Source organism: Rhineura floridana, chromosome 2 (assembly GCF_030035675.1).
Source record: "Rhineura floridana isolate rRhiFlo1 chromosome 2, rRhiFlo1.hap2, whole genome shotgun sequence".
NCBI classification, from domain to species: domain Eukaryota; kingdom Metazoa; phylum Chordata; class Lepidosauria; order Squamata; family Rhineuridae; genus Rhineura; species Rhineura floridana.
In genome coordinates this window covers 147,940,360-147,954,925 of record NC_084481.1, presented here as the reverse complement: position 1 = coordinate 147,954,925, position 14,566 = coordinate 147,940,360, and positions in this window count along the sequence as shown.

Sequence of the window (14,566 nt, the reverse complement as noted above, 5' to 3'; positions counted from 1 at the left end):
GCCAGGGAAGTTGGAAATTGTAGTCCAACAAGATCTGAAGAGTCACAGATTCTCCACTCCTGATTTAGGATAGGGCAAAGAGTGGTTTGATTTCATCTGAGAGCAACAATTTTATAAATTTAATGAATTTGCTTGGCTTACAATTACCTGTTGCTTGTAAAAGGACGAAAAAAGAGTGAGCATTGTGATAGAATATCATATAATCAGGGATAGCACAGCATGTTCTGGAAACTGCCTCCTTCCACACATCCACCCACTTCCCATATTTATCTATATATACAAGACTGATTGGGTATCATTTAGAGTGAAAGGTATTAACATGAAAAACATCAATTTCCCAGTCTTGCAAAACGTGGAGACAGACCCCCCCTGTGTACTATACTGAAAACATATTTATAAATATAAATCAAAGCTTTCTACAGTGAGCAGTAACCTTGTCTTTTACTTAGTTCCCATCTACTCTTTGATCACAATGACTTTGAAACAATCCAGAAATGCATGCAACAATTAACAGAGCTTTAATCACTGTTATAAACCTCCTGAGAGCAGTCACTGTAATAAAATTGCCATATTAAGGATATGGAACAAAAAATAATTGCAGGTGCAACTAAACATGATTAATGACCAGCCAACAGCTTCTACATGAAAGGAATATTAACCAGTTTTGTATGCAGGACAGAGCCAAGATTATTATTCTGTTGGCTCCCTCTTCACATTCTATAAAATATAGGATTAGGGCAGGGACTGGAAAACTAGTCCTTCAGATGTTGTTGAACTACAACTCCCATGATCCATGACCATTGGCTATGCAGGCTGGGACTGACAGAAACTGGAATCCAACAACTTCTGGAGGGTCACATATTTCCAATCCCTGGATTAGGGCATAATTAAATACCATAGTTAGAGAATAGGGGATAATACTGATTGGTGAGGGAATGGATTGGAGATCTCATGTAATGCAGACCAAGTGAAGTCACCACCTTACATATAATCCAAACTAATCATAAAATAAGGTCACAGTCCAGCACACAGCTAATTGCACCCAAGCCATTTCCCCTTCATTAGGTTTAATCATACCTATCTCCATTGGATTGTTCCCTGCCTCTGTAATAGGTAAAAGCAGAAAGAGAGAGAAATAACCAAGGGAGACAGCATGTCTACCTGGCTGATTTAAGCTTAACTTCCTACTCCTGATCCTGTTGCATTTTATTTTATTTTATTAAAGTATTTAAAAAACACAAATTTATTTACAGTAGTGTGGTTCAGCCAATGTTAAGCTCTTGTAACATTCACTGATACCATCCAGCTGAGGTTCAACACTTTTAACTGATACTCACTAATAGACAAAAAACCCTTGCAATTTATTATTATTATTATTATTTTATTATTATTATTATTTATTAAATTTATATACCGCCCGACTAGCGATAGCTCTCTGGGCGGTGAACATAAAATAGTATAAAAATACAATGAATAACAAAATAATATTAAAATACAATCAACAATACAATAAACATTATTAAAATTAGATCAATGTAACTTAAAATGCTTCAGAGAATAGGAAGGTTTTGACCTGGCGCCGGAAGGAAAGCAGAGTCGGCGCCAGGCGTACTTCCTCAGGGAGACTGTTCCATAGTTCGGGGGCCACCACTGAGAAGGCCCTAGATCTTGTCATCACCCTCCGGGCCTCCCTGTGAGTTGGAACCCGGAGGAGGGCCTTCGTAGCAGAACGTAGTGCACGGGCCGGTTCATATCGGAAGAGGCGTTCCGCAAGGTATCGTGGTTCCGCACCGTATAAGGCTTTATAGGTTAATACCAACACTTTGAATCTAGCCCGGAAACATATTGGCAACCAGTGCAAGCTGGCCAGAACAGGTGTTATATGCTCGGACCGCTTGGTCCTTGTCAGCAATCTGGCCGCCGCATTTTGCACTAGTTGTAGCTTCCGAACTGTCTTCAAAGGTAGCCCTACGTAAAGCGCATTACAGTAATCCAAACGTGAGGTTACCAGAGCATGTACCACTGATGTAAGGTCCTCTTTACTCAAATAGGGACGTAGCTGGGCTACCAACCGAAGTTGGTAAAACGCATTCCTAACCACCGAGGCTACTTGAGCCTCAAGTGAGAGGGAAGAGTCTAAAAAGACTCCCAGACTACGAACCCGGTCCTTTAGGGGGAGTGTAACCCCGTCCAGGACAGGGTATATATCCACCATCCGATCAGAGAACCCGTCCACCAACAGCATCTCAGTCTTGTCTGGATTGAGCTTCAGTTTGTTAACTCTCATCCAGTCCATTGTCGAGGCCAGGCAACGGTTCAGCAAATCGACAGCCTCACCTGAAGAAGATGAAAAGGAGAAGTAGAGCTGCGTGTCATCAGCATACTGATGACAACGCACTCCAAAACTCCTGATGACCTCTCCCAACGGCTTCATGTAGATATTAAAAAGCAGGGGGGACAAAACTGACCCCTGCGGGACCCCATATTGGAGAGCCCGCGGTGTCGAGCAATGTTCCCCAAGCACTACCTTCTGGAGACGACCCGCCAAGTAGGAGCGGAACCACTGCCAAGCAGTACCTCCAACTCCCAACTCCGCGAGCCTCTCCAGAAGGATACCATGGTCGATGGTATCAAAAGCCGCTGAGAGATCAAGGAGAATCAACAGAGTTACACTCCCTCTGTCTCTTTCCCGACATAGGTCATCGTACAGGGCGACCAAGGCTGTCTCAGTGCCAAAACCGGGCCTAAAACCCGATTGAAATGGATCTAGATAATCAGTTTCATCCAATAGCGCCTGGAGCTGGCCAGCAACCACCCGTTCCAAGACCTTGCCCAGGAATGGAACATTCGCCACTGGCCTGTAGCTGTTAAAATTGTCTGGGTCCAAGGAAGGCTTTTTCAGGAGTGGTCTCACCACTGCCTCTTTCAGACAACCCAGGACCACTCCCTCTCGTAAAGAGGCATTTATCACTTCCTTGGCCCAGCTACCTGTTCCATTCCTGCTAGTTTTTATCAGCCAGGAGGGGCAAGGATCCAGTACCGAAGTGGTTGCACGTACCTGTCCAAGCACCTTGTCCACGTCCTCGAGTTGAACCAACTGAAGCTCATCCAACAAAACAGGACAAGACTGTGCTCCGGACACCTCACTAGGATCTACTGCTATAACTTGAGAGTCTAGGTCCCGGCGGATACATGAGATCTTATTCTGGAAGTGATCGGCAAACTGATTACAGCGGGCCTCCGATGATTCCACCCTGTCCGGAGGATTTGAATGGAGAAGCCCCCGGACAACTCGAAAGAGCTCCGCTGGGCGGCAAAGAGATGATTTAATAGTGGCAGCAAAATGATGTTTTTTAGCTGCCTTCACTGCTCCTACATAGAGCTTAGTCGAAGCACTAACCAGCGCATAATTGTATCCGTCGGGAGTTCGTCTCCATTTCCGCTCAAGCCTCCTCCTATCTTGCTTCATCGCTCTCAGCTCCGGAGTATACCATGGAGCTGTATGAGCTCTACACAGGAGAGGGCGTGCAGGAGCGATCGTGTTTACAGCCCGGGTCATCTCCGTATTCCACAGAGCGACCGGGGCTTCAGCAGGAGCGCCAGTCCTATCAGCCGGAAAATCCCCCAGAGCCCTTTGAAAACCTTCAGGATCCATTAGTCTCCGGGGGCGGACCATTTTAATAAGTCCCCCACCCTTGCAGAGGGAAGAGGTTACTGAAAGTCTAAACTTCAGCAAGCAGTGGTCTGTCCATGACAAAGGGAGTGTTGTAAAACTCCCCACATCCAGATCACTTTCCCCATGCTCAGTAGCAAAAACAAGGTCTAGAGTGTGCCCCGATACATGTGTTGGACCACTAACATATTGAGACAGCCCCATGGCTGTCATGGAAGCCATGAAGTCCTGAGCCGCGCCAGACAAAGTGGTCTCGGCATGAATGTTGAAATCCCCCAGTACTATTAGTCTGGGGGACCTCAACAATATATCCGAGACCACTTCCGCCAGCTCAGTTAGGGAAGCCATTGGGCAGCAAGGTGGGCGGTACACCAAAAGGATTCCCAGCCTGTCCCTCTGGCCCAACACAAGGTGTAAACACTCCAGGCCAGTAACTGAATGAACATGGTGCTTGGTGAGTGAGATGGAACTCTTATAGACGACAGCAACCCCACCTCCCCGACCCTCAGATCTACCATGATGCTGGACCAGGTACCCCGGTGGGCAGAGCTGAGAGAGACCAACTCCTCCCTGCTCACCCACCCAGGTCTCGGTTATACATGCCAGATCGGCTGCCTCATCCACAATCAAATTGTGGACGAGGGAGATTTTATTATATACCGATCTGGCATTTAATAACAGCAACTGGAGATCTGAGAGTTGGCTGATAGGACTACCAACGACCTTGCGGGTGTGGGAAGGACCGGAACAAGGCACAGCCACAACATGTCTGGACCGCGTTCCCCTTACCTGGCACGTCCTTCTCACAGCGCCATACCTTCCTTTGCCCGTCACTACGGCAATTGGGGCCCCCTCAAGTCTCCCCGCCTGATGGATAAAACTCTCTCTGAAGCACATAATACAACTAAAATATACAACAATTAAACGTATAAAAACAGCTATATATACAGCCATATATACAGCATATAAACAAACATACATTCATATAATCAGGCACCCATTCATCTCAAATTGCATCAACACACCAACAAAAAGTAAAAAAAAAGAAAAAGAAAGGAGCAGCACAGCAGCAGCAGCCTCTCCTTCCCTTGGGGCGATGCTTTCTTTCTCCTGCAGGGCCTGGGTCTCCCAGGCCACCTCAGCCAGCCGGCTTATGTATCCCTCCAAAGAGGGACAGGTGGTAAGAATCAGTCCTGGCTGGCTGGGTACCTGGGGCCTGGTCCTGCCAGGCAGAAGTCCCTCTGGGAAGGGTGGTGGAGGTGGTGGTCCCGCAGCAGCAGCAGCAGCAGCAGCAGCAGCAGCAGCAGCAGCAGCAGCACAGCAGCAGCAGCCTCTCCTTCCCTTGGGGCGATGCTTTCTTTCTCCTGCAGGGCCTGGGTCTCCCAGGCCACCTCAGCCAGCCGGCTTATGTATCCCTCCAAAGAGGGACAGGTGGTAAGAATCAGTCCTGGCTGGCTGGGTACCTGGGGCCTGGTCCTGCCAGGCAGAAGTCCCTCTGGGAAGGGTGGTGGAGGTGGTGGTCCCGCAGCAGCAGCAGCAGCAGCCTCTCCTTCCCTTGGGGTGATGCTTTCTTTCTCCTGCAGGGCCTGGGTCTTTAAAACATACATATAGCCACCAGATATTTATTGCATAAGGGAAAATTGCTTTCAAAAATATGTATATTAGGAGAAATGCACAATATTTTAGAATGTCTCCAAACTTATAATGTTTAGAATTCCCTCCATCTTGTTTGGATAACAAAGTATGAAGTTGACCAAATGTAAGTATGCAGTTTGGAATTAATAGCCCAAGGCCAGAGAAAAGAGTGTGACCTACCTGTTATAGTAGCAATAGAAGTGAATGAGTGATGTGAAATATGAGTGAATTTCTCTTTCTAGGTTTGTTGGCTAAGGTTGGCAGGAGGAGGCTTGGAGGTGCTGAAGGTTGTAAAGGATATGGTAATCTAGAGTATCTGGAAGACCTCAAACATAAACAAATGTTACAAATATTAATGTAAGTCTGAGTACCCAAAATAGGTCCTGTGATCAGCAAGCAACCTCGACTAGGTGCCAAGCTGGTATGGGAAAGAGGTGATGCAGTCATGAAAAAGATGTGCCAAGAGACTGACATCACAAAGTGCCAATTGATCGATGGATAGATGAGACACCAGGAGCTCAATGAAGATCTGAAAGGACATCAAGACATTATCAGACCAGAAGACATGCTGGCTTCACCAGAAGATTCAAGAAGTTTTCTATCACAGCCTGCAACAGGGACTCCATGAACTTGCCACCTTCTTCTCCAAGTCTGTTCTTCCTCACTGCAGTAACTGGTTAGCCAACAGTAGCTTATGTGATTGTGTGAGTAGGAAATATTAGAACTATTGGGCATATCTAATTTTGTATTTTACCATTCCTGCAATGGGGTGGCTCACAAGAGCACCCCTGGCTGTGTTAATTGGACATCTTTCAATAAACCTTTTAAAACTTCTACTTGGTGTAGTTTTACAACTCCCTTTGCTTGTTCCCACTCACTCCTGGCAATCACCCAGGAGTGGCTTGGGGTTTATTGATAAGGCCTAATTCCCTGACACTGTATCAATCCATCCCTACCAACAAGTAAGGCTGGCATACCCAACCCAGGCCTACAATTTAGCCAAATGTTCTGCTGCTACAGCAGCCCCCCTTGTTTTAGCCAGGGTTCCTAATAACAGAAAAAATTGACACAACTTTGTGTCGTTAACTTTCCACAGGTGTTTCAGAACTGAATGGCATAAGCACAGTGTGATATGGAAAATCTGAGATGATGTGAGGAAGGTTTCATCAGAGCTGTAATGCAGTACATTGTACTTTAATTTCCTTTGCTGATCTAAAGATTTGACATGCACCTTCTATTAGAAATTACTTTGCAGATAACCTCATCTACTGACTTCAAGATTATGGTTAATGTTTTAACCTCGTCATTTTGAGACTGGGCTGTTTGACTGATAACCATTCAGTAGCAAGTTTTATTTTATAGGGTGGGATGAGGAAGAAGAAAAAATTCTAACCTTGCAATGCGATTTCCCACCCCCACCCCCTTATCATCACTTAAGACAGCTTTGTAGCAGGGTAAAGGTTCTGAATTATATCTGAAATTATTACATATTATTACAATTTTATTTTTATGTGCATTGTGTTCTGCAGTGGTCAGTTTTATGAGCCATCTGTGCCTAACAGTAATGGATTTTTGCATGATCTGTTCAGTTATATATTTGAAACCTTATCAACATATTCCTGATATGTTCAAACCATGATTCTCCCTTACATCACACCATGTTGGCTTCTTGGCTCCCCCCATCTCACTGTCCTTCACAGTTGCCTTGTGTCTGCTTTGCTTCATACATTTACTGAGATTCAATGCTATAACAGCATGGTGGATGAATAGTATTAGTTCGCTTTCCTTCACCATGTAAATAACATCTTCTGTGAGTCAAATTGTGTTTGTACATTTTACAACCCTAAAAATGGGAAGAGAAGACACACAAACAGGGACCTCCTCCCCTCTCCTTGGTTGAGAATATCATTTACGGCGCTCCACTTTCAAACGATGCCCACAGCCATTCTAGAGGGCCGTTATAATAAGATCCCCTTTAATTCTCGGGTGTGTATTTGCCATATGGGAGAAGTAGAGGATATTGGTCATTATCTCTTAAGATGTCCGTTATATAGGGATCCCAGAGATAAATTTCTTGCCCCCATTATTTCTAACCTGCTGGATAGACCAGTTTTAGAACAAATTGCCTCCCTATTAGTCGGCACGGATAAATATGTGACTACTTGGGTAGCTAACTTTGCTTGGCGGCTAGGAAGATCAGAGCTAAAGTTACAAATAATGCAGAGGCGATCTGAGTTAATTATTTTTTAAAAGGATGCAAAGAGTTACCCTCTTCACGGACACATTCTACAGATGTATATCTTTCATGTATATAATTTCCTAAGACTGGATGGCAGATTTGTTTTACCTAACAAGGTATTTTTGTATATATTTCATGTAAATCATGTATCATGTTTTTTGTACTGTGTATTTTAACTCCTTTTATTTTATCTTTTTTAACCTTTTTTGCGGTGGCTATATAGCTTTAAGCAAATAAAACAAATTAACAAACAGGGACCTTGCTCTACATCAAGGGTGGGAAACTTCAGACCTTGGAGACAAATGTGACCCTCCAGATCTCTCTATATGGCTCTTAGGACTTTCCTAAGGACACTGTCCCTCCCTACACCACACACCCTTTCCAGTCCTGCTCGGAACTCTGCTTGAGTGCTTTTGCTGGGTGGGAATGTGTCATTTAACTGTAACAATGCCTCCTGCATTGGAAGAACATGACTTTTGTGTGTCTGGAATGTAGCCTACTATATGAAAGAAGAGTCACATCCATTGTTCTGCCTACTTCTGGCCCAACCCACCACTGAGAATCTCCAGCGACCTCCAGGGACTATAGAGTTCTTCACCCCTGCTGTAGGCTAATGATATCAACATGTCTCCCTCAGATGAATGTGTGTGGCAGTCAGTAGCAAAGTCACAAATTTAAAAGTGCAGGGTCCTTTCATGCCACACCCTCTCAGGCAGCCACACTGCCTCACTGTCTCTGAAACACACACACAATGTGGATTTGCCAGCACCACAGATCTGCCACCCACTACCACCAGGAAAAGGAGGGGCTTTGCCAGCCTTGCCCTCTCACCCACCCACCCACCTACCTTGTTCCCTGACAGGCATGGCAGGGCCATAGGAAGGACAAGGAGGAGGAAGGAGAGGGGACATTACTTCTGCTACCACCGCCACCTAAGTGGAGTCCTCCTTGCCTCCCCCTGTGAAGGCAGATTGGAAGAAGGAGGGATGGCACCACTGCTTCTCTGCCGGCACTGCTGCTCCTCTGCCGCCGCCACTGCACAGGCACAGCAAACCAGGCTCCAGGAGCAGTTCTTCTTCTCAGCTGGGTGTGCAAACAGCAAAGTCATTCAGTGTATCACTGCCACATCTTCTTCACCCCTGTCCCTAGCCCAGTGTTTTTGCCCCCTCCAGGCCCCCTCTAATCTGCCACTCCCACACACCATGGAGAATAAGGAGGCAGGACAGAAGCCCCATCCAGGCCAATCAATTATGCGGAGATTGCAGCAATAGCCTTCCCAGCAGTGTCTGACCATGAAGGAGGAAGAGGAGTTGCCACACCATGTGGAGCAAGAGAAAAACTGTCAGCTGAGGTGGACAAATATCCCGTGGTGGGAATTAAGCAGATTTATGCACATGCCCCAGCCTGAAGCCTGTCTCTTGTTCCATGTGGTGTGGCACCTCCTCTTCCTGTTCCTTCTCTGTGGTCTGGCCATGCTCAGAGAGGCCGTTGCAAAGGCCACTGCTGCATCAATCAACCTGGGGGGGGAGAGCTTCTCTCCTGCCTCCTCCTTCTTCATGCTGTGGAGGGTTGGCAGACTGGAGGGGGCCATCAGGGGGCCGCCTATAGAAAAAATAACAGGACAGTGCCCCCCTGCGTCCCACCAGTAAAACACACTTGGCTGCAAAATACACGTCAACAAGGACGCATGGTGGCACTGTCCTATTGTTAAGTGCTTGCTAATCCAAAAGTTGGCTCACATCTTAGCCAAGCCTGAAATAAGGTTCACAGTTGATGCTGGGAAGGCAATTAAAGACACCAGCTTGATAAAGCTAAACAAAATATTTATTAAAAAACAGGGTTAGAAAACAGCAGATATTTACAGCCCTTGGTTGCCATCCAACATCTACTAATGGCAATGGCAATCTCCTCTGAGCCTTAAGTGTTGCACAGAGCCTTATAGTTTCTTTATAAATTAATGTAATTTAAGTTGGATTTCTGTATTTATCAGGGGGTTGGCCTTGTTCCACCTCTACTATTCTATGATTCTAAGAATGACCAACTATTGAGTCATCTCTTGGCCAGTGCTTTTCAATGGCCAAGAGATGACACTGTCACATACAGCAAACCCTTAGGTTGTTTACATGCAGCTTTCCCAGGCTCAAGATCTAGACAAAACAACCCATTCATCTGTTGATTATATATACTGTCCTGTTGTTCTCACACTATGAAGCTGCCTGCATTAATTACACTGATTTTTAAATACATATTTGCAATACTAATCCTAGGACAAGCTTCACATATAATGGCTTGCCCAAGAGCATGGCGCAGGCCTGTATATGCACACCAATGAAGGCATGGTTATAATAAACCTTGCACTTGTCATTTAACTTATGCTGTTAACCTTCCGTATGGCATTACACCATGCGAGAGCCTGTTCTCACATCCTATAACTGCTAATTTTATTCAAGAGCCTTTGGTGAGGGACCTTGTCTACATAACAATGCCTTGTCGTATTTTTTATTTATTTATGTATATATGAGAGCCAGTGTGGTGTAGTGGTTAAGGTGTTGGACTACAACCTGGGAGACCAGGGTTCGAATCCCCCATAGCCATGAAGCTCACTGGGTGACCTTGGGCCAGTCACTGTCTCTCAGCCTCAGAGGGAGGCAATGGTAAACCCCCTCTGAATACTGCTTACCATGAAAACCCTAAGTCGGGATCAGCTTGAAGGCAGTCCATTTTCCCCATATATATATACTGCCCTTCCTCCCAGTAGGAGCACAGGGTGAGAAACAAAAGTACTAAAAACACTTTAAAACATCATAAAAACAGACTTTAAAATACCTTAAAATAAAACATATTAAAAAAAAAAAAAAAAGCTTTAAAAACAACTTTTTTAAACAAGAAAGGTTTAAAAACATATTAAAATGCAATTCCAACACAGATGCAGACTGGATAAGGTCTCAACTTAAAAGGCTTGTTGAAAGAGAAAAGTTGTATATATTTTTTATATGTGGTGCCATCTTACTTGCAATTAATAAGACTACTGGATATTCCACATTTTGTAAGTTCATATGCCTCATTACACCTCACATACAATTCTATTTCATATCAATGCATCATCTTAAAATTCCATAGAATACTATTTTCATTCCAGCTGACTACAGCAGCCAATGTGCTTACCTAAGGTAAAGTAACATTATAATGTAGGAAGAATGTTCTACCCATCCCTTTCTATCACTGTCCGGGCATTTTGTTGTAAGTCTTTGATTAGAAACCAGGTGCTTTCCATTACTTTCCATCAGAAATGGGGCCTCACTTACTGTGCAGCTGGTGGGTGAGGCCTAGTTGCAGCCGGGGGTGAAGCTGCTGGCTCCATCTTCCACTGGGGCAGAGTCGTGCGCCGCGGCTATTACGCACGCACGATGCACAGTGTGAAGGGGCGGGGCTTAATGGGCCTATTTAAGCCCAGCCGCCCCTTCCAATCTCCTCTTTGCTCGAGCGACGCCCACCCCGCCCTCCCTCTTTCATGGTGTGCCTAGGGGTCGCTTCGGGGCCGAGTAGGAATTTTTATCCTGCCCACCCAAGTTGGCAGGCAGGTTTTTTGCCTGCTCCACACTATGGGAGTGGGAGGGAATCGGGTTAGGGGGCGTTGTGATCAATAGGTGGTTTTGGCTAATTTGGCTAATTTGCATTGGAGTTAATGCCCCGCTGGGCAGTTCATATTAGCACTGGTGCGGGAAGGTGCGGGAAGGGAAATAGGTAAGGACAGCTAGGTGGCCCCCTTAGGCACCTTTGGAGGTGATTGGCGGTTTCGGAGGCCTGCCTGTCAGAGCTTTCCAGCTTGAGGGCAGGATATGGGCTGCCTCTGGGGCCAACTAATCTCATGTACCCAAGGGTTATCCAGCCCCGGGTGGGGATGACGTAGGAAGCCCCCCCTACTCACCTACAAGGTGTGGCCCGGGTAAGGGTAACCACATGGGCTTGCCCTTCCTCCGGCAGGGGCTGGTCGCCCAAGAGCTGTATGGCAAGATACTTGCTTAGAGACAGTTCCGCACCTAGGTTTTCCTTCTGCAGGTCACTTTAAATTGGGTTTATTTTAATGTAATTTAATAAAGTGGCCCTTGTTCAACCCAAGCTGATGTGTCTGTGTTTTATTTCACCCCTCGACTGCAACCATTACCAACATTAAAATGTATTTTTCCTTATGTAATCCTGGCCTTTAAGTTATCATCTGAGGTGCCAGATTGTTCTAATCAGATATGTAAACCATTCAGTAGCGAAATGGGGGGGGAGGTAAGAGAGTATAAGTCTAGCAGGTACCCAAGACATCCATTTACCCTGTTCTGTAACCCATAATGCTTACAGAGATAGATTGTATGCATAACAATCAGTTAGAGGGAGTGAGAAACAAACATTTACTCTAATGGAAAGGAAGAGAATATGATTAACATGGATTGCAAGAGGGAGAGAGAAAGAGAGAGAGAGATGTGGCAATAGTGGAATATGAAATATGGAATGGCTATATGATTTGCCCTGTTCTAGTGGAGAAGAGAGAGATATAACAAACAAGGTACGCCATGCCACCACACTTGTTCATGATTAGGGAGTTGTAACATTGCTTAATTTCCCTTTTCCTTCAAAGTCATTTTGCGCTGTTGACTTAGGTGCATGTATGACTTTGCTCATGAAGAAATGGCACTTCATAATATGTAAGGACAAAGGACGGGCTGCAAAAAACCTGAACATCCAAGCATACTGGAAAATTTTGGGGATATAGGATACAGTTCATCTTACTCATTGGAATGCTGATGCTTGACTAGAAATATATCAACTACTTTTTATTTCCCCATGGTTGATAGGATTTCATTCAATATAGCACTTAGGGTGTGTAAAAGACCCCCCCCAAATGAAAGAAAAATATTAAATTAAAAGTGGGAGGAGGATTTACTGACATGACAGGAAGCACTAACATTTTTACTGTAGAAATATTTGGTACTAAGCAGTAAATGCAGAGCTGACGCTGGCAAAGGTTCATCTAAGGACTCTGGATACAAATACTAGTATAATACCAAACATAAATTAAACATTTCAGTGAGTTACTGAAGCACATCAATATTCCAGCAATAGGTTTAGCCGTGTGTTTGCATTGGGGGAAAATGATTGTTTGACTCGTTTATGCAGTAGTCTCATGCACCGTCTTCCAGTTGAAGAGCACATCTTTGTAAAGTTATGTAACACTGGGCAATGTAGCACTTTTGAGCCAAAGTTAGGAATTAAAAAACTGGGCTCACAGTTTAAAGCAATGAGGCTGAATAAATTCAGCAAAGAATAAGGATGCTTTTATGACATTCTAGAATTAATAGAATTATTCCTTGAGCAATGGTGGAAAAATAACCTCTAGACAAAGCTTTATATTTTTGATCTACGCATTTACCACTCTGTTTGGCAACTGTTGTTATTAAGGCCATTGCAGTTCATGCATTGGTGACCTTGAGACTGGATTACTGCAATGTGCTCTATGTAGAATTCCCCTTGGGCCTGATCTGGAAGCTCCAGCTGGTGCAGAATGCAGCAGCTAGATGGCTAATGGGGGCACAACATGGAAAACATGTGTCACCTCTGTTAAAAACATCTGTATTGGCTGCCTATATGCTAACAGATCAGATTCAACGTTCTTGTACTAATATACAAAGGCCTGAACAACTTGGGTCCATGATACCTTAAGGATTGCCTCAGCCCTTATATCACAGCTTGATTACTGAGATCGTTCAGAAGAGCACTATTAGTTGTTCCCCATGTTATGTCGGGTGGACGAGGATATAGCTAATTTTGAATGTGGCATTGGCTCTTCCCTATAGCCCACACAGTTGTTATCATGTGGACTGATCTTGTGTGCTGTGAGTTTTTGAAACTTTTTCTGACACCGGATTTTTCCTTGTGAAATATAATGGTATCGATAAGGATTTTGACAATGTTGGAGAATGAAATGTTTAAAGAGTTTGCTGACCCAATACTGCAGTTTTTATTTGATACACAGTAGGTGGCGACAAAAGCAACAACAACAACAACAACACACACACACACAAGCCAACCCTGAAGCCCATAGCTGGTGGGAAACAAACAATAGACAGAGGGGCAGGCAGGCATGTGGTTCTTGGCTTGCAGTCCCAGCTCTCTTGGTGCTGCAGGTATCTTGGTGAAGTAGCAGCAACCCTTTCCAAACTCCCAAGATGGCAGCCAAGATCAGCAGGCAAGTGGGCAGGTGGTGTGTAAGGAGCTAGCATAGCACAGGTGAAACTGACCAGCCTTCTCTTTGCTTTGCTAATGTTAAACTGACCAGGCAATCTCTCTGCTTCTCTCATTTTCTTCCATGGCTGGGAGTGGGAGGTGGGGATCCAATAAAATTCATGAGGAGGAGGAGAAATGGGCAAAGAGGGAGATTGGGTGGATGGGTACTGGGCAGGCACAGAAAAAACTGCTTTCTTTTCCTTTAAGAAAGGAAAACATTATTAGAAAAAAAATGATATAAATATTGTTATTTTTCAGGAGGAAAAAAACCTGAAACGGTGAAAGGAGAAGATAGTGGAAAATAAATGAACATGAGATGAAACTGCCTTCCGGTTCGACAGAATGCAGTCAAACTGAAAACAAGTGGTTCCCGTTGCTAGTGTTACGGAGACCCAACTGGAACTAGAAGCTGGGCATTTAGAATCATCCATGCTGTGAAGCATTCTTCCAGCAGAGATTTGGCAGCTATCCTCTCTGCTAACCATCTGATGCCTTTTGAAGACTTTTTTATGCTGAGTAGTTTGGACTATTAAAGAGGAGCCAGTCATTTTCACGATTATTCTGTCATTTTTGTACATTTTGTTGCATACCATCCTGACGTTTTATATGAGGGCAGTCTCTAAATATTTTCTATAAATAAATATACAACATGCCAGACATTATTTCTATTTACTTCCTTAAACCTGCTGCCCAAAATTAAGATGTAATTGACCCAAGATTGTGATAGTTTGACAACCCTATCGGCA